Source organism: Hemiscyllium ocellatum, chromosome 19, assembly GCF_020745735.1.
Source record: "Hemiscyllium ocellatum isolate sHemOce1 chromosome 19, sHemOce1.pat.X.cur, whole genome shotgun sequence".
Taxonomy (NCBI): Eukaryota; Metazoa; Chordata; class Chondrichthyes; order Orectolobiformes; family Hemiscylliidae; genus Hemiscyllium; species Hemiscyllium ocellatum.
In genome coordinates, this window is record NC_083419.1 from 22353552 (window position 1) to 22374897 (window position 21346).

Here is a 21346-nt window from a genome sequence, read left to right on the forward strand (position 1 = left end):
GAAAGCAAGATCAAGCAAAGTGCAAAATGGGCAGCTGATCTGATCACAGCAGGAAGATCAAGTTCAAATTAACCATTTGATGTCTTTTGAATACAAAAGAAAAATACAAGTGGACAGTACATGTCAAACACAGCTGAAATTTTAAAAATGAGTGTATTCACAGCATGTGTACAAGTAGGTCAATCCTTCTCACATGTTACAGCATGTGCCAGCTACATAACACTTGAAAAGTTAGTTACTCTGTGGAAAGCATGGGAGCCGTTTGGATATTGAATACAATAACTTGCCCCATAGCTAGAGGGACTAAAGTATGTTGAGGCATATCATCTAGCCTTATTGGTGCACTGCTGTTCATGATGTATTTCTTTCCCACATCCATTCCCTCTCCTCCCCCTCTTGGAAGGACAGCTTGATGCAGCTGGTGATGTGTCTGTAGAGACTTTAAATGTGATCCTAGGATAACTCAGTTGATTTGTACAGAAGGAGCCTTTGCTGAATCTCAAGCTACATTTTCTTCCTCCTCAACAGGAAGTGGAGATATGGTACAATTTGCCCTTCAGAACTCGAGCAAATAAACTAAGATTGAATGCTAGTCGAGTATGAGATTTGAACTCTGATCTCCAAGGCAAAATAATAACATCCAGTACAGCATCTGGACTGGTCCCAGATACAATTTTAAATTCCAATTGAGTGCGCAGCAGAAAAAAAAGTTAAGTGCTTAAATTCTAAATTTAGTTTCATTGCTCAAGGGATAAAAGTAAACTATCTGACAATCTATACAGTGTTCATTTATATACTGTCCTAGTTTATCTGCTAATGTCACTATATGTAATTCTTTCAAAAGTATTCAGCACATTTCTGAAAGAATGATTTAATACTCAATGATATAACATTTTAAATGTTAAACAATTTTGCATTTACTCTTTTGAGAACCATTTGTTCATTCATTATTGAAATAGCTTTCCTATTAAATTGATCTTCTGACCTAATATTGGAGAATCTTTATATATCTTTAAAAATGCAGTTTATTCCTCTTGCCAGCTGAACTGAAAGCAGCGTCTTGCTCACCATTATTTTCAAATTAATTTCTGTCCCCAGCTAGGCATTGCAAGTTGCAAATGCATTATAGAATGAATAGTTTTCAGACTTCAAAGCTGACGTGGGTTGGGAAGAGATTAGCTGTGGTGATGACATTGACAAATCAGATATATTAAGTTTCTGCTGGAGGGGATTTGTTGACTGAGGAGTACCAGGCCTTTGCAGAAGACATGCTGCAGTCTTCCATGGGTGTCACAAAAGGCCAAATATTACAAAAAGTAAGGTATATTCAATAAGTACTGCTGCAACCTGAGATTCTCTGTAATTTTGGAAAATAAGAGCTCAGGAAAGGGTGTATTCATTTCAATAGATCATTTTATTTTCCAGAATTTTTAACATCGAGTCCTGCTGATGCACTCTTTGCAATATCAAATAGCAACGTTGTATCAGAGTATACTGTTAATTATTGCTGAGGCTAACAATGCTCATCGTTCTTTATGCAGATAGCACACAGCAATTTTAAATGCTTTGTTAAATGGAAAACTCTGGAAGTTGTTGTTTGGGATGTGTCACCTAGCCATTAGATTTGCTGGCTGATGAAGGAAATGCCTTTGACAATGATGTGAAGTTGATGTTTATGCATGGTATAAAAAACTCACACTTCAGTCTCATTATGCTTTTTAAACTGTGTAATATGTTCTCAATCCTATCAATTGGGTATAATCACGACATTTAAAAGGCATCTGGATGAGTATGTGAATAGGAAGGGTTAGAGGGATTTGAGCCAAGTGTTGGCTGATGGGACTAGATGGGACTGGGATATCTGGTCAGTGCAGACAGATTGGATCGAAGGGTCTATTTCTGTGCTGTATGACTCTATGAATCTATAATTGCTCTGTCTATCACTGAAAACTAATGATTACAGATGTAGAATCCTTTTCTCGGTTTTTAATTATCAATGGAGATCCAAAAAATATGTAATTGCATATTTTAACTCTATTTGTCTCTGCTAATCCAATTTTTCTTTCTTCCTTTTTATTTCACATCCTGTATCAGATCTAACATTATATTTACTATTTTAATTTCTTCTTATGCTGTTAATTTTGGATTACTCTGGTTTGGTTAAGGAGATGCAGGCTACAAGTTTACTTGTGTAGCATCTGTATTTTTCAATGGTTTTTGATTTTGTAAAGGTTTGCTCTTGGCTGAAAAAGGCAACTGTGCCACTCCAGGGCAAGTCAACAGGCAGCCAGTATTGAATAACCTTTCAGCTTGTTGTTCCTACTTGGCTGCTGCAGGTCTTACCATCCACTTAACATGGTGGTTATATTCTCCATGCTGCAGTACCACTGGGGAATGTGCTGGGTACATCAAGGCTGTCAGGTGATCTTGGGCACTCGAAGCTAAGTAAAATTAAATCATCAGGCTGAGTATCTTGTGATAATTGGTCATAGAATCCCGATAGTGGGGAAGCAAGCCACTTAGCTCATCAAGTCCACACCAACCCTTTGAAGAGCATCCTATCTAGATCCATCCTCCTACCCTATCCCTGTAACTCTGCATTTCCCATGGCCTAAACTGCACATCCCTGAACACTATGAGCAATTTAGCATTGCCAATCTACCCAACCTGAATATCATTAGACTATGAGAGGAAAACAATCAGAAGAAATCCACACGGATGTGGTGAGAACCTGCAAGCTCCACACTGACAGTTGCCACGGCTGGAATTGACTCCAGGTCCCTGTTACTGTAACGCAACAAGGCTAACCATTCAAGCACCATGCCGGCTGTGACGTGGCTGATTTGTCTGCTCATGGTTCCTACTTATTTTCACAGACCCTACCCTCCTCAGGATGCCAATGGAATGCCTCCTCCATCAAAACCGACATCCTTTCCATGTGGCAGGAGGCCTTTTCACACTGGCATACTCCCAGTGCCCCCAATTTGACCATAACTAATTTATGTGAATGTCTTGTTCTGCTTGGTTATCCCAGCCCTTAGCCTATTTCTAGGAAATGCCCACACTACCATATTTGTGCTGAAGAACTTCCCTGACTGGTCTACCCAGCTCCCAGAACATCATGCCAGGGATGGAAAAATTAAAACATTATCTGCAAAACTATCTTGTCCAAATCATTCATCTTTTTAAATACTTTTAAAGGGTCTTGTGTAATTCTTTAAGAAGATACGATCCTATTCATTCTCTCCCAATATCTCTGTATCTGTATTTGTAAAGGTTTTGTGCATTTCTCCAGTGCTTCCATGTCTTTTATACAGTGTGGAGACCAGAACAGTAATACAATACTGGAAGTGGCCTAACTATGGCCCTAAACTCACTTACAGATAACTTCATTATTTTGGATTCTGTATATTTCCCAAAATAAATACATGCTTATAGCATATTTAAATGTACTGATGTAATAACACATTAAAACAGTTCTAATTTATGTAAAGGAAGCAAGGCTGTATTGTTAATTTCAAGCTTTGGAAAATTTTGCAATCAATCGTAAAGAAATGTTGCTACTCAGAAAATATCTAACCATCTCTATAGTGAAGATCTCCCCATTCACAATTTTACTTTCACACTAACATTAGCATTAGTAGATCACTGGATTTCAGTAATAATGCAACATCAAGCAGGCTAAATGACCAATTACACTGAGATATTCTCCCAATCAATAAATTAGAAGAAAAATATTATGATTATCTTTTACGTTTTGCTTATTATACAGACAACCCAAGGAAACCTAAACACATAATAGAAAGCGGGTCACCAACACCAGTGCTTCACCGGAGGCTCACTGATGATGTCACCTAGTATGTTGACAAAACATCTGAAATTGAACCTTCCAGCTCAGTGAGAAAACTTTCATCCAGACAGCATTATACAAATTGAAATGCACATTTGGGAGCAAAGTAGAAACTGAAATATCGTGAACAAACTCGAAAAGCTTCATGTTATTTCAGTAATCTACATTTTTTTTATCAAACCAAAGAAAACTATCATTCCATTAATGTAAAATTGCTTTTGCAGAGCCAGAAATATTACTCAGCAATAACCACAAATTTAGTATGCTGATATAGACAAAGCTACATTTTATTTGACCAGTTGTAGCTATTTCAAGGAGTTTTGCCTTATTCTTTCATGGGACATTTGGGTTGCTGGCAAGTTCAGCTTTTCTTCTCAATCCCCAGTTGCCATTGAATTGAACAGTTTGCTGGCAGTACCACAATATTGTGGGTCTGGAGTCATATATAGGCCAGACCAGGTAAAGATGCCAGATTCCATTCCCTGAAAGGACATGATATTTATATACAGCAATTGATGATTGTTTAATGGTGAAACTATATTTTAATTCCAAGCTTTTTTATTAAGTCAATTCAGATCGTACCAAGTGGGATTTGAACATCCCCAGACATCACCTGGGCCTCTGGATTACAAGTTCAGTGCCATTACCACTGTACCATGATCCCATATTTTCAGGAAGGCTAATAGGCAAAGATGTGGAAGTTCATATCAAGCGCTGAGATTGCCATCTGCACAGCCCTTATTATATTTTTCATTTCACTGCAGCTGCACTTCTGAAGAGGTTGCTACCATTTTATTACTTGCAGTGAGACTGAGTACTGACACGTTTGTCTATCATTATAAGCGTAAAATCTGGGCCAAAAAACGATGAAGGATTTTTTTTTGGGAATAGCACACCAGGATCGATTTATAATTTAGCAAATCTCAGGATTGTCTGAGAACCAGAAAGTTTATTAAGTTCATTTTATTATGTCATGCAGGTCCTGATGTTAAAACACTGTTGGCATCAGAAGAATGCAATTTTTGGGGGCAATAGAAGTAATCTTGATCAATAAAACAGCTCAAACATTTTGCACCACCTGATGCGAATGTGTCATGCTTAGCAACACTGATGGGAGGATCTCTAGTGATTTGTTCCATGGCTCATCAGAAAGCCAATTGAACCTTAGTGAACCTAAATCTTAGCAGTAGTACCTAGAATAATGGCATTTTCTAGCATGACAGACAATCTGTATGACTGAATTTACTTAACTTTTATCTATTATTTGCAATTTAGAAGTGATATTCATCCTCTTTTAAAACATAATTTACCTGACATCAGTCCATTTATTCTCTACATGAAAAATAGCAATTTCCCTTTGTTGAACCATGGTATAAAGCTGTTTATTGCTGTGCAATATAGAAGTGAGTAACTATGGTTACTCAAATTTGTTAGTGACACCATAGAATGGATCTGAAAATTGATGAGAACAGAGATTGATAACAAAGGGATTTTATCACATCAGATGAAAATGGATTTTAATATGATAGGATTTGTGGTTGGAACAACAATCAGCAAACTCCCTTCTATTTGTTGTGACAAATACAATGGATCACAACAAATATTTTAACCTATTTTTAACACATAATTACACAATACTTGAATTAAAATGTAGTTAACTAAATTGAAGTGTGGGAACTAATTACAAGAGCTCCCTGAGTGAAAGAAAGTGGATTTTTAAAATTTACTCACCCCCAAGAAAAATAATAAAATGCAATATCAAACACAAATGTCAACAGAGAGATAATGTTTAGAAAACAAAATGCATCTAGTACAAAAAAGTCAAGTTTGTACAGTTTCAAAAGTCCTTGAAACTCTCAAACCTAACCTTGACCTGAGATCACAATTGGTTAATGGATGTTTTATGATGTCAATAGTGGGAACTCTGCAAATTGCCTTGAGTTATTGGTAAGTGGATAGTCCTTCACTTTACTTCATCATTAGGAGCTGTTCAATTGAGAGGTCGAGGTAAACAGACAGGGAGAAAATGAGTTTTTGTTTTGATGTGAAATGTCCATTTTCCTTCCCTGCTCTGCCCAAAATTTGTGTTCCTGAAGTACAGTTCACTTGTCTATTCCTGTGTCAGGAATCATTGTTTCTTTCAAGCTGGATAATCTTCATGGAGTTTTTATCCCAACATATCAAACTTCTGGAGAAATAAATTGGAACCAACTGACAAGCATTTCTTCAGTTGCTTTTGATAAAATGTTAATTTTGGCTTAGACTGTGCTTATCTTAATAAAAATGGAAAGAATTGTGAATGTTGTAAATCAGAAACAAAAACAGAAATTGCTCGAAAAGGTCAGCATATCTGGCAGCATCTGTGGACAGAAATCAGAATTAATGTTTTGGGTCAAGTGACCCTTTCTCAGAACTGGGGAAGGGTCACTCGACATGAAACATTAACTCTGATTTCTCCCACAAATGCTGCTGCCAGACCTGCTTTGATTATCTCGTATTGATTTCTTGAGCTCGATTCAACCAGGTCAGGTGATTGCTACAGCCATACTAAGTCAATGTTTTTCTGATTGAAAATTATTTAAGTCCATAATGGCCTCAGATATTAAAATCCGATGGTGGAAAATTGATAGTCTGTATGTTACCACTCTAGTGACAGTGTTTTCCTGAATGTCTGGTACCGCTTAATCTGAAGATAGGAGTAACCCTTGTTAATATTTTGAAAACAGAATTTCTGCCAAAATGGCATCATTTTCAAAGAAATTCTTGTCAAGGTACGGTTTAGAAGCAAGTTAGAAAAATAAAATGATTTGGCATTGATAATTCGGTATTAAAATCTTTTCAACTATTTATCATTTTGATGGGAGTCGTCATTAAATTTTACAAGATCCAGTCTTCTCAAGACTGCAGAGACATCTCTTTAAAACCTCTGCTGTTATGGTGACTTGTAAAAATGACATTAACTGATATGTGAAAGTTATTTGACACTCACCCCCACAAATATTTTTAAAATACAAAATACCTTTCAGAAGCCATTCTGCAGATGAAGATATTTTAGTAGGAGAGTGAAAAAGTAGGCCTCATCCAGGTGCATGTAGTTCATCGCATCTGACAAATGCTGTTTGAACTGTATCTACCCTGATCAGACCACCTCACAGCTTCATTCTCAGATGATGCATTAAAATTGATTGCAGAGTGTGGACAGTTTTTCCAGATATAAATAAAACAACCAACAATATTACAATGAGCAATTTCCTGATTGGGTTCAAGATAAGGAAAATGAATAAATGTCTAACTTCCAGAATCCATTTTTCAGTCAATATATTTCTTTTAAAAAAACTGAGAGTAATGCAAGGTGATGCATTTTGGAAAATCATATTTGGGTGCAAATTATACAATAAATGGCAGAGCCCTTAGGAGTATTGACATACAGAGAGATCTAGGCATATTGGTCCAGAGATCCATGGAAGTGGCATCACGGGTGGATATGGTGATCAAGAAGACAAGCAGCATGCTAGCTTCCATCAGCTGGGGCATCAAATACAAAAGTTGGCAATTTATTTTAAAATTTTAATTAGGCCACATTTGGAATATTACATGCAATTTTGGTCACCAGCAGGAGATGGATGCTTTGGAGAGGGTGAAGAGAAGGTTTACTAGGGTGCTGCCTGGTCCGGAGGTTTTAGTTATGGAGAAGGGTTGAATAAACTCAGATTGCTTTCACTGGAAAGTCGGATGCTGTGAGGGGGCCGGGGGAACTTGATGGAGGTCCACAAAATTATGAGAGGCATAGATAGGGTGGATAGTCAGAGGCTTTATCCCAGGATGAAGAGGTCAACTACAAGAGGACATAGGTACAAGGTGAGAGAGGGAAAATTTAGGGGAGAAGTGCAGGGAAATTTGTACACCCAGAGGATGGAATGCACTGCCAGTGGAAGTGGTGGAAGCAGGCACATTAGCAATATTTAAGGCATATTTTCATAGACACATGAACGGGAGGTGAACAGAGGGTTAGAAACTGCATATGGCTAATAATTAGGCAAACGTAAGGACTGCAGATGCTGGAAGCCAGAGTTTAGAGTAGAGTGGTGTTGGAAAAGCACAGCAGGTCAGGCAGCATCCATGGAGCAGCAAAATCAACATTTCGGGTAAAAGGCCTTCATCAGGGCTGATGAAGGGTTTTTGCCTGAAACATCGATTTTCCTGCTCCTCGGATGCTGCCTGACTTGCTGTGCTTTTCCAGCATCACTCTAATCTAAACTATGGCTAATAATTAGCAGGTCTAAATAAGGAGTAGAAATTGGCGCAGGCTTAATAGGCCTAAAAGCCTGTTCTTGTGTTGCATTTTATTGTATTGTGTTATAAAAGTTCCATGGATGTTCTCGCAATCTCCCTCCATGACTTCAGCACATCCAAATGAGATGACAATTTACCAGTTATCTTCAGGGGGTTTCCTCTACTTTTCATTGAAGATACAGGAGGAAGTCTTAAAAGCCCTTACGGTAAAAAAAATACTCACCCTTTTTACATTAGGAATTGATGTATAGAAAATCTTTCAAAATCATTCCATAAAAATAATAAAATAAAATAATTCAGCTATAAATGATACACCTCAATTTTGCCACACTATGGATAACTGAGAAATGAAAAGATTATTTTACATGGATTGTGATCACATAACTAGATCTGAGCACACAATTAAAAAACTGCAGTGTGAGATTAGATATTAGATACTTTTCTTCCTATACAGCAATAGGACTGTGAATAGTCAGCAAGTGGAATTAATGCTAGATCAGTTAAGCTTTTTAAACAATAGTTGAAGGAAAAATTGATTTAAAAAGGGGCTGTGGGTTGTAAGAATGTGTTTTAATATAGTTGATTAAGTATTCAGTGAAAAGATGATAGTTTTATATAGTTGAGATTATGAAAACATCATTGAAAGAATATAAACACCACTGACAAATGTAGTTCACCAAGTTATGTTGATAGCCCGGGGTTTTATTAGATTTTCCAGGTTATGGACAAATTTTTCAGAGCTTTATCTATTTGGAAATGTTATTTATTGCAAGTTATCTCTCCCAGGAGATTAAGTAAGATAGACAAATTGCACAATGAGCTGTAGAATGAATGGACTTAATGAAATATGTCAAGTTGAATTTCCATTGGGGTTTTTCTGCCACCCCACAGTAGTTTTGGCAGAAACTCAGAGGAGGTTTAAAAAGAAGTTTAAATGCCTGCCATGTTGCTTCTATCCATGTTATGGTGGGAAATCAAAAGAATCATTTTACATTTCAGACTTTCTCCCCCTTATTTTGTTATTAACAAAAGCCCAACGCCGACCCTAACTCTAACTGTACTGCAGTTTTATTACTGAATACCAGCTTCTGTCCTTTATCTTTACCTTATAGGAAGAGCCAGATTCAATTTAATTTTTACAATGCTAACAGTAAATGGGAGAAGAATTTACTCACTGACCACCAGAGACATGGCGTTTATCTCACAGCTAGTCAATAGAATATCTTCTGTAGCATGAAATAACTGGTCATGTTATTGCCTTGTTATATCTCAGTCAGTCTTTCTGTATAGCCATTATGAGACATTCTCTTGATAACATTACATGACCTGAGGGGTATAAAGGTCTCAAAGGAAATCTTACTTGGAATCACTTCAAGTATGACATGCTTTTGAAAGCATGCATGTCTGCTTAATCAAATGATCCAATGCAAGCCAAGCCAGCTATGTGTCTAGGCATGTAATAATTAGGTACAACAACCAGCTGTAATAGATGTCTGTTGGATACTTCAATACCTGATGTTATCTGTGCCTAGTGCCTATACTAGTGATTCTCTATCATTCTCTGTTAAGGAAAATCCCAACATTCTGCAGTTCAGATTTTAAATGCCAAAAGACAAATAGTCTTAAAAGGTACAAATCACTCCTGAAAGAAAAAGGTATCAGAACTAACTGTTTCCACTGAAAAGGCTTACCTCTCTCTAGATCTTTCTTGGCTTCACCATTGTCTTTTTAAAATTGTTGCAAAAGGAAAAGAAAGTCCATACATTGTCCATTCTTCTTATTTGGCAAGAGCATCATCTGGAGGCATAAGACAGTGAACCATTAGCCTGCAATTTTAAAACTGCTCTAAGAATTTAGTTCTTAGAGATTGCTCTTAAAGGGACCAAAGTTCTTAAAGAAGTAGCAACAGGCGAAAATATGAAAATAAAACAGAAGGAAAAAGGGAAAACTAAATGTGGAGAAAGTGGAAATATGGCATTAAGATAAAGGATTAACCTTGATTCTTTTGAATGGTGGAGCAGGCTCAAAGGGCTGAATGACTTACTTCTGCTCCTAGCATGATTCTATGATTCTATGTTTAAAGGGATAGAGAAAAATAAAACTGATAACAGAAATAAAAAGACATTGCATTCTGACACATTGAGCAGGTTATCCAAGTCACACAAAGACCTGTCATATTCCTCTTGATTTACGCATTGATGCGCTAGACTATAAAGTTGAAAGTGTCCTCAATGTTGATCTATTCCCCTTCGGCTAAAGCCCATATGAACAGTTGCAATCAGCAACTGCTAAAGCTGAGCAACTGTACAGCTGCAACAGATTATTGTTCAGGAATGACCTGCAGTAATAAAGAAGCATCAGGAAATATTTGTTCATGCTAACCACACAGGGACAAACTTGGTATATTATCACAAGTCATTTTCAACGGCAAACATTTCCTAATATGAGAAGCATTATGGCCAGATATTACATTCATGTCATACACGGGATACAGGAGTATTGATGACTAACACATAAAACTGAAAACTGGCCAGGGATGAATCAGGATATTCAATTCCTTGTAAACGTATGTGATCCACGCAACATGTAGTAGCCTCAGAAATGGAAGTGACCTCTACATCCACACAATATGGATGATAGTAGCAATAAACCAATTCAGAGTACACAATGAAGAGTAAATCCTTGACTAAGCTCAGTTGGTCTAATAGAATATAGGGCATATAATATTTGCCTCAATGATCTTTACATATGGAGCAACAAAGCAAGAGTTTCTCATTGCACTGCTGCATTTCCATGCAATAACAATGGAGAAAGGATTTCTAGCACAAATTTCAGCTCCACCTACAAAACCATAATTCCAAGCAAACCCATCTCTAAACTTGAAGACCAGGGTCTCAGTTCGTCCCTTTGTAACTCAATCCTTGATTTTCTGACCCACAGACCGCCATCAGTAAGAATAGGTGACAACACTTCCTCCGCCATAATGCTCAAAACCGGTGCCCCAAAAGGCTGTGTACTCAGCCCCCACTATAGTCTTTATACACATGACAATGTGGACAAATTCCATCTCAACTCCATTTGTTAATGATAATACCACCACTATAGGTCGGATCTCAAATATTGAGGAAACAGAATACAAGAAAAAGATTGAGTTCATAACAGCAAAAAGAAAAGAATCCCTCCAGCAATGTCAGCAAAATGAAAGTGCTTGTCATTGATTTTAGGAAGCAGAGTGGAGGGCATCTCCCTCGTTGCATGAATAGAGCTGTGATGGAGATGGTTGAGAGAATCAAGTTCCTGGGAGTGATGAGCACCAACAATTTGTTCCAGTTCACCCAGTTGATGCAACAGTCAAGAAAGTACAAAAACACCTCTACTTTTTTAAGAGGCCAAAGACATTTGGCATGTCACAAAGACTCTTACCAATTTTTATAGATACACCATAGAAAGCATCTAATCTGGATGCATCATACTGCTCTTCCCAAGACTGCAAGACACTACAGAGAGTCATGAACACAGCCCAGCTCATCACGTAAAGCAGCCTCCCATCTATTGACTCCATCTATACTTCCCACTGCCTCAGGAAAGCAACCAACATAATCAAAGATTCCTCCCACCCCAGTTATACTCTCTTCCACTCTCTTCCATCAGGCAGAAGATATAAAAGTTTGAATACACATACAATCAGATTCAAGAACAGCTTCTTCCTTTATGCTATCAGACTTTTCAAAGGACCTCTCCGATGTTAATTCTAATCACTCTCTCACTGCACCTTCTTTGCAGCTGTAGTTTTACATTCTGCATCGTGTTCTGCTACCCTGATGCAGTTTGTATGGTACATTCTGCCTGTATAACATGCAAAACAACACTTTTCACTGTATCCCGGTACTTGTGACAACAATAGATCAAACTCAAACTCAAATCATTCTGAGACATAAAGCACTCTTCAAAGGCAAAGAAAATGATGCGAGCAAATAGAGAACTTCAAAAACTGTGTACTGAGCAGAGAATACAAGCTAGAAATACAAATTCTTAGACACCAGCAAAGATTTCTACAAAATGCAACCAGCACAGAATGTATAAAGTCATTGTGGATCATGGTGCTATATTGCAAAGAATAAGAAGTCAATTTGAATCAATAAGTAGTGTGAGGAAGGAAAATTCAATGATGATGCTTATGTAGTGGTATTGAGGACAGTCATGTGCAGCAAAGCAACCAAGTTGTCAATCAAAAACAGCAGCAAGCAATGCCTTCTTCTCCAGACAGTAATATAACCACTGGATCAGCATGAATCATTAGATCTCCAAAGCATTACTTTGAAGTTGGGATTGGTAACCTTGTTTGCTTAACTATTGAACTGACAATACCTGTAATGTACATCAGTTTGGAACAGTTTTTTTTTGGAGAAAGGGAGAATATTGTCTTACATCCCAATATGTCAATATTCCTCTGAGATATATAATAATTCAGTACAAGTTTAAGAGACATACTCAAAATATTATCACTGTTTCATAGTTTGCAAGTTAAGGGTATAAAGATCTTAGATGCCAACTTTCTTTGGACATCTTGAGGCATGACAAACATTTGAAAGCATATTTGTTTGCTGTAAGGGATTAGGTGAATATTAGCCCCGACACTAGGCATTTGTGAATGTGATAATTGTATATAATAGTCAGCTGTGGTAAATATTTGTTAGACCCTTAAATACCACACTTCTACATTTAGTTTATCATTGTATGAGGGATAGCATAATCACTGCAGCATCAGATTAATACACCCTGTTGAGGGTGAAGTATCGATTATTCAAAGGAAATTTTTAATTTTTTAATGTAGATATGCAAATCTGATCCACCTATTAAATGTACATACACATCAACATTTGTTATTTGTGGTCTACATAATTGATAGGCAAGGAAATGTCATCCTGAACAATGATTATAATATAACCTTAATTAGAAACATGATATAGCAATATCAGTTGAAACCGACTTTGAAGGTGTTGATACCAATCCATAGATTTGCTTGACTATTGTGATGTTTATATTTCTCATTTTTGACTGGTTGAATTATTAGAATCTTTTGTGTGAAGCAAGTAAATTTATTGCCTGGATTATTTACTTGCTGCAGATTGGTATTGATTTTCAAGTGTGGCATAGATCAAAGGGCTGGTGGATAGAGCAATTGTACAGGTTGCTTGACTGCAAAAGTATTCTCTATGCTTAGGATTCAGTTAAGTTAGATAATTGAGCTCTATCAGCATTGACAGGCATCTTGGTGATTGGGAGGATGCAGGACCAGAAACACTATGGAAGAACTGGGAAGACAATCCAGACAATAGGTCACCGAGAGATTAGTGGAAACTGGGAAAATACTTGTGTGACAGGTGACAGTATTCTTGCCGCACAAAAACATCCTCAATGTTACATGATTTATCTTCTCTTATTAGAATGTCCTGCAGTAACTTTGTAAACATTTGGTTAAATCGTTAAACATCTGGATTGTACCCATGGCTTCATCCTTCTCAACAGTACAAAGTACATCACAGTGTACCAAAAGTTAACTGGCCTTTTTTTTGCTACCAAAGACAGTTTTGCCATGTTGAAAATATCATAACCATATCTTGATTGTCCAATCATTCTGCATTTATAATGATGAATATATTTGCAATTCGTTTAAGGAAATAAAAACAAATAGAAGGGTGGTATTTGAACTATGCATTGTTTGAATTGAGTTATGTAATATTAGCAATCCATTCATTAAATCCATTCATTAGCAATCCATTCAATAAATTTATTTATTGGTTTGTGCATTTGTTACATTTTATTAATATTGCACAGGACAATGTCAAAGTATTTGAATCTGAACACCACATTCAATGCTAGTGTTTTGTAATAGATTAATAACAGGTTAACACTGTTTTGTCATTGAGAAAAGTTTAACAGTTTCTAATTTTTGGAGCTTATACAAACATAACTTTTGTTCCTCAGAGCCTGATCCACCTTACAATAAGGTGATAGTTGATTGGACTGTGGCACTAACTCCACTTTGCTGTCTAGCACTAATATTTTTTCACTCCCTTGTTTGTCAATAAACTATTGACCTCTGTCTTAAGTACATGTTAAGATTCAACTTCCATCATTCTAGGGAACAGACTCACCCCTACAATTGGAAACATCTTTTTTCATATCCACTTTGTCCCATCTGAATTTTATATGTTTCAATAACATCACCTCTCATTCCTCTAAACGCCAATGGATTTGGGTCCAATTTGTCCGATGTTTCTTAATATGATAACTGTCTCATTCCAAGAATCAGTTAAATGATGTTTCACAAAACTTCTTTGCTTGTAAAACTGGAAAGAACTTGTGAGTTCTGCGGAAGGGTCACTGGACATGAAATATTAAGTCTGATTTTTCTTCGCAGATGCTACCAGACCTGCTGAGCTTTACCAGCAACTTCTGTTTTGCTCTGTTTGTAATTTTTTTTTAAATAAGGAAACCAAAACTGTACACAATGCTTTACATGTGGTCTTATCAATGTCATTTACTAATGTAGCAAAACGCTTAACTTTTATACAGAGGAACCTCGATTATCCTTTATAAAAAGGAACCTCGATTAACCAAATTTCGGATTACCCGAACAAGATCACAAGGTCCCAATGTTTGGCTAGCTATGCTATCTGGCACTCGATCAACTGATCGTAATACTCCCCACCTACATGCTTTGGATAATCGAGGTTCCTTTTTGTTGCATTCCTTTTGCAATAACTTACAACATTTAATTGCCTTCCTAATTAATTGCTGTGCCTGCAGACTAACTTTTTATGGTGCACCAAGACACCCAGGTGCCTGTGTCGCTCATTAAACAGTATGAGAGTGATGGAGATTCAATGATAAAGCATGGGAAGGGGAGTGGAGTCAGTCTGTGGACTGGCCACATTCAGAGCAAAAATTCAAAATGTAACATTAAAGAGAAATTGTTGGTGAATTGGTTGTTCCTTTATCTTTCACCATTAATATAATGTATTAACTAATACATTTATCTAAGGTTTTATTCATCATAGCAATAGTAATATCTACTGGTTTTAATAGTAAGGCTTATTAGGACTAGAAATATTTATTAGTTATAAATTAATTGATTAAAACCAATTAATTAACATGTAATAAAGATGGCAGGGCAGGTGATGCATTGTGACTGCAGAATATAGGACCTCCAAGACATCAGAATGATCAAGGGCAAATATATCTGCAGTGAATACCAGCAGCTTGAAGCACCATAGCCCAGAACCAATCAGCTAGCTGCTTAGCTATAAACACTTTGATGCAACAGGATATGGAAATGTTCCCCAGATGCTTTATTCCACGAGGAAGTCATACCTCTTCTGGTTTGGTCAATGGTCATAGAAAGGAGAGTGTGGCTGCCAATGAAGCAGATAAACAGATGTAGAAGTTAAAAACAGAACAATCCGTAAGTACAGTTTTCTGCATCCAAAAGTAAAAGTCCAGAAGGTTGTGTTGTCTGCCTTGGACCAGAGTTTGTGTCTTCAGCTCAGGACTGGTGCACGGGTGGGTAAGGAATATGCAGTATCAATAACATACGTGGAACTAGGAAAGAGGTACTGCTTCGAGATTATGAGTAGCAAGGGGCTAATTTTAAATAAAAATAGGACCCTGTTCAAATGACAATAACCTATGGATTATTGCTTAAGCCACAAGTTCTAAATGAAAAAGATTAGGATGGAAGACATGGCTTTTAATTCACGGGGCTCTGGCACCAGTGCCTGGAAAGTAGGATCTGTGTTATTAGGGTTGCCTTTCCTGAACAATGTTATTCTCCCAAATCCTAAATCTGTGGAAGTATAGAAGGCTTTCAATTAAATGCGTTTTGTTGCAGAGTGGAGAGGGTTGGCAATGTGGGATGTTATGATAAATTAAAGTCAAAGCATGAGAAGTATAATAAAGTAAAATTGAAAGAAATGTAGCAACAAGAAAGATGATAATCAGCATGTCAGGAAGCAACAGAGTGTAAAAACATTAGAGTGCATAGAATATTATTACAATTAGAATAATAATATATGCATGTAACATTCATAACATAGATCAACTGACAGCTCCAGATTTTTAAAATTAATTCTCAGGATGTGGGCATCAGTGGCTAGTTCAGCATTTGTTGCCCATTCACAATTGCTGTGGAGAAGGTGGTGGTGAGCTGCAGCCGACGGGGGTTAGGCATGCAAGAACAGATAAGAATGCATATAATAATAATTATATATATTATTCACAGCCAGGGTTAAAAATGTAAAGATTGTGGTAGATCTGCACCATCACAGATTTAAGGGGACGAGAATGTCCAAGTTCTTTGAAATGTTTATACTAACCCCCCCCCCCCATATTATATAGCTTTCATTCAACCTAGCAACATAGAAAAGGCTTTGAAAAATATCAATAAATAATGGGACACAAAAAGGCTATTTGCCATCTTGCCTTTGGAAGGTGAAAAAGAATCATCTAGTCGGATATCACTTTCTAGCTTTTTGATGCATTTCTTTGAATGTTACAGTACTTCAAATCCATATTCAGCTGAGTTTTTAAAAAATATGATAAGCTTAATGCCTCTGCTATTCTTTCAGACAGTGAATTCCAAACCCCCATGACTGAGTGAAAAAAAATAATTCGCACCTCCTGGAGTGGAGATTTACAAGTTTCAAAGTGTTACCTCATGCAATTAACTACATTGGCTTTATTTTTAACAAGAATATCTCCCCAGAACATGGTTCACTCCCTACTATTTCAGATCTACACCACATATCTTTTCAAGGTTGGAGTTTAATGAGAATGTTTTGCAATCTTTCTTTAGCAGCTAAAGCAAGACTGTCTGACTGGAATGCCTTACTAACTTAATGTTGCTAACAAAATCATTCTTAAAAGTTAAAAAATTTAACCATTTCCTTGCAGGAATACCAGGGAGACCAAGAAGGACCACATCATCATTAAAGATCTTATTAAACCTGCATAATGCCAAAACGTGGAACCAAATACCCAGGGCAGATCTTGGCAATTACAATAAATACCACCTGCCGTCACTTGCAACATGGAGATGGCGCTGTCAATTTTGGCAAGATCACCACTCCCGTAACTGCTATGCCATTGTTTCCACTGTGATAAAGTTAATGAGCTTTAGATATGGTAGATAGGTTACTGATGCATTAGTAAATATGGACAGCACTTTTCTTGGATTTCCCATTAATTGCAAGAGGTGCCTGCTCAATGTGACCACAATGGTACATTTTACAAAGCATAAGAAGCTGCCACGTGAACCGCCTAAGTACCATCCTTGGTGTCAGTAAATGTGTTGCAAATGTTTGATAGGTGAAGCTTCTGAATGATGAGGCTTTCATTTCTAATTTTTGAATATGAACCCTGCTGAAAAATGGAGATACACTTCAGGCTTGGCATGGTTTGGCGGTAAATGTGAAGCAATTTGTGACATTCAACTTTAGGTCATGTGCTACTGCATAGTTCTGTTGTGTAGTTCTGTCGTGCCGGTATTCTTGAAGTATCCATTAAATTATCCTACACCAATTACCAGATTCTGTCAATACTTTAATACTAACTGCATTATGCTGAAGATGTCCTTGACTATTGTACAGGGCAAACATCCTTACACCTTTTACATGGTGGAATACATCTCCCACCAGCAATCAAATGGATTCTGGATGCTCTATTGCTCTTTAGTTCCATTAAATGCCCCACACTAGGTTTGTCTACTCTTCATTTTGGCTGCCATTACTTCTATTTGTGACATTTGAAAAGGTTGACAAATACCCTTGATAAAATATAAGGACAAGAGAGGGAATAGTTCTAATGTTTTTTAGTGAGATAGCACAGATATAAAGCACTGAACAATTTTCTTCACTGCAGCAGTTATAGGTTTCAAAATATTTCTATCCTTTCTGAGAGAAGGCTGAGAGAACTTTTTCCCCTATAGAGCTACTTACCTTTAATTGGTCACAGCTCTTTAAAGGTGTCTGGGTCACATCAGATAGCCCATTGTCTCCATCAACAATCGCTTGGCAAGTATGAACAGGGATTGTAATCTAACTGATTAAATAACTCAGCTTTGTCAATTAAGGACATTAGGATATTAATACAATCTCTCAAGTAGATAATCAGCTCCAAGCTTCCAACTGCCTAACAGCTAGGCATGTGTACTTGTTCAATTTCCTTAGTGTAATAGTTATCATGTTCACTTTAACTGTGAAACCATACCGATGTGTAGGAAGAAGATCTTGTGACAGTGGTACTGTTCCTATACTAGATGGTCTGGGCTCACATTCCATCTGCCTTTATTGATTATTAAAAATATTTACATGTAAGTCTGAAAATACCTGATGTGTCCCATCTAAGTGGTTAGTAGTTAGTGTTTACACTAGGGAATGCCAGATGATTTAGGCTTTTAGAGCTCTTGAGGCGTGAAGGTCGTGTCCCTAACTGTGAGACAGAAGATCCAATTCAAATCCTACCTGCCCCAGGAGGTTTGTGTCATAACATGTCCTTACATATTGATTCAAATAACCATGAATATGTACCTTCCCCACCCCCCCACCCCCAAAACAGCTAATACAAACATTTGCTTTCTGGAGTGAAATAAAGGAATATCCTATTCATAGAATTATTAGGAAAATTACTGCTAGGTATAAACAGTCTGTAGCTCTTCTGGAAACAATAGTTTGCAGGATTTGCTATTTTGCTCACTTAATTAGCAGCAAGCATGACACTAGGGAATTTATGGTGAATAAATGCTGCAACTTCCCATCTCTCCTGAACCATTTGTCACTGTTCTCTGGCACAGAAAATTCTGCTGTTCTCATTTAGGAAGGTCAAACTGCTGATTTCTGGATCATTAACTGCTTTACATTCAACTTTGATTTGATTGGGTACTAATGTTTACCATTGTACTAAAGTTGGAAAATAGTGCCAGATCTCACTGACGGTAACTATACAGCTTTAATGCAGGGTTTTCATCAAACACCTCGACCACCCACCAAGAAGCACATCTAGTTGCAAGTGTTTATGTTTGTATAGTAAGAGAAAGGATTAAATCAATGTACATGGCACCCATTAATTGGTTTGCCATTTAAGTAAGGATTAAGATCTAAATCCTCACTTATACACAAGATAGCTGGCACTTATGCATAAATATATGCACAGATATATTTATGCGTATATGTGTATGTGTGAGATGTCAACCATTATGCAGAATGCTTGCCTTTATACAGATCTGTAGCATAGAGAAGTAAATCAACATCATATTACAAGTTTTAATAGATGCAAAATCACTAAATGTCATGCTACTGTGTCCCACTTCAGCACACAATTGGTTACACTGGGACAAGTTCCCCACTTTGAATGCAATTAACAGTCTGGGCACAAATTATGTTTGAAATTGGATAAGTTTTCTGAAATGAAGCCATAGTTCAAGTTTCGTAATCACCAGCATAAAATCTCATCTGAAATAGCAGCAGTGCACACCATAATAGAATGCAATACATTTTCTCTTCCACTAAAATCTATTCAGCAACGTGTTAAAAATAAAAATCTGAAGTAAAAATAATTTTTTGATCACTATGTCTTTGTGACAATCCAATAACTAAAATACTACCCCAAATCTGCGAATATTACTTTGAACAAATAACTGTCCTGAATACCTGGATATGCCGCACATGAGGCTGCTGCATAAGATAAGGAATCATGGCGTTAGGGTTAGAGTATTAGCATGGATAGAGGATTGGTTGACTAACAGGAAACAAAGGAGTGAGGATAAATGAGTGCTATTCTGGCTGGCAATCAGTGACTAGTGGTGTGCCTCAGGGATCAGTGTTGGGACCACAATTATTCACAATTTATAAAGATAATTTGGAGTTGGAGACCATGTGTAGTGTGTCAAAATTTGCCGATGGACTAAGATGAATGGCAGAGCAATGTGTGCAGAGGACTGTGAAACTTTGCTTCACAAACATAGATACTTTTGAGTGAGTAGGCAAAGATCTGGCAAATGGAATACAATGTTTGTAAATGTGAAGTCATACATGTTGGGAGGAATAACAGCAAAATAGATTATTATTGGAATGGTAAAAATTTGCAGCATGCTGATTTGCAGAGGAACCTGGGTGTCCTTATGCATGAATCACAGAAGGTGGTCTGCAGGTACAACAATTAATTCAGAAAGCAAATGGCATTTTGTCCTTCATTGATAAAGGGGTTGAGCTTAAAAGCAGAGAGGTAGTATTACAGCTGTGCAAGGTCCTGGTGAGGCCACACCCAGAGTACTGTGTGCAAATTTCATCTCCTTACTTAAGAAAGGATGTACTGTCACTGGAGGGGGTGCAGAGGAGAATTAGGTTGATTCCGGAGTAGAGGAAGTTGGCTTATGAAGAGAGACTGAGTAGACTGGGATTATGTTCTTTGGAATTCAGAAGAATGAGGGGGCATCTTATTGAAACATATAAAATTATGAAGGGAATAAATAAGATAGAAATAGATAGGATGTTTCCACTGGTAGGGAGAAGTGGTTACTGCAGATGCTGGAGATTAGAGACAAGATTAGAGTGATGCTGGAAAAGCACAGTAGATCAGGCAGCATCGGGGGAGCAGGAAAAAGCAGCATTTTGGGCAAAAATCCTTCATCAGGAATGAGGCTGGGAGCCTCAGGGGTGGAGAGAAAAATAGGAGGGGGATGGGGCTGCGGAGAAGGTAGCTGAGAGTGCAACAGGTGGATGGAGGTGGGGGTCAAGGTGGTAGGTTGAAGGGGAGGGTGGAGCAGATATGTGGGAAGGAAGATTGACGGGGGGGCAGGTCATGAGGACGATGCTGAGCTGGAAGTTAGAACTGGGGTAAAGTAGGGGAAGGGGAAATGAGGAAACCGGTGAAGTCCACATTGATGTGCTGGGGTTGAAGGGTCCCGAAGTGGAAGACGAGGCATTCTTCTGCCAGGTGTCGGGTGATGAGGGAGTGGAGGAGGAGACCCAGGACCTGCATGTCTTTGGGAGAGTGGGAGGGGGAGTTGAAATGTCTGGCCATGAGGCAGTGTGGTTGATTGGTGCGGATGTCCTGGAGATGATCTCTGAATCGACCTTCTCGCAGACTGTATCAGAGAACATCTCCAGGACCCCTGCACTAATCAACCCCACCACCCCATGGCCG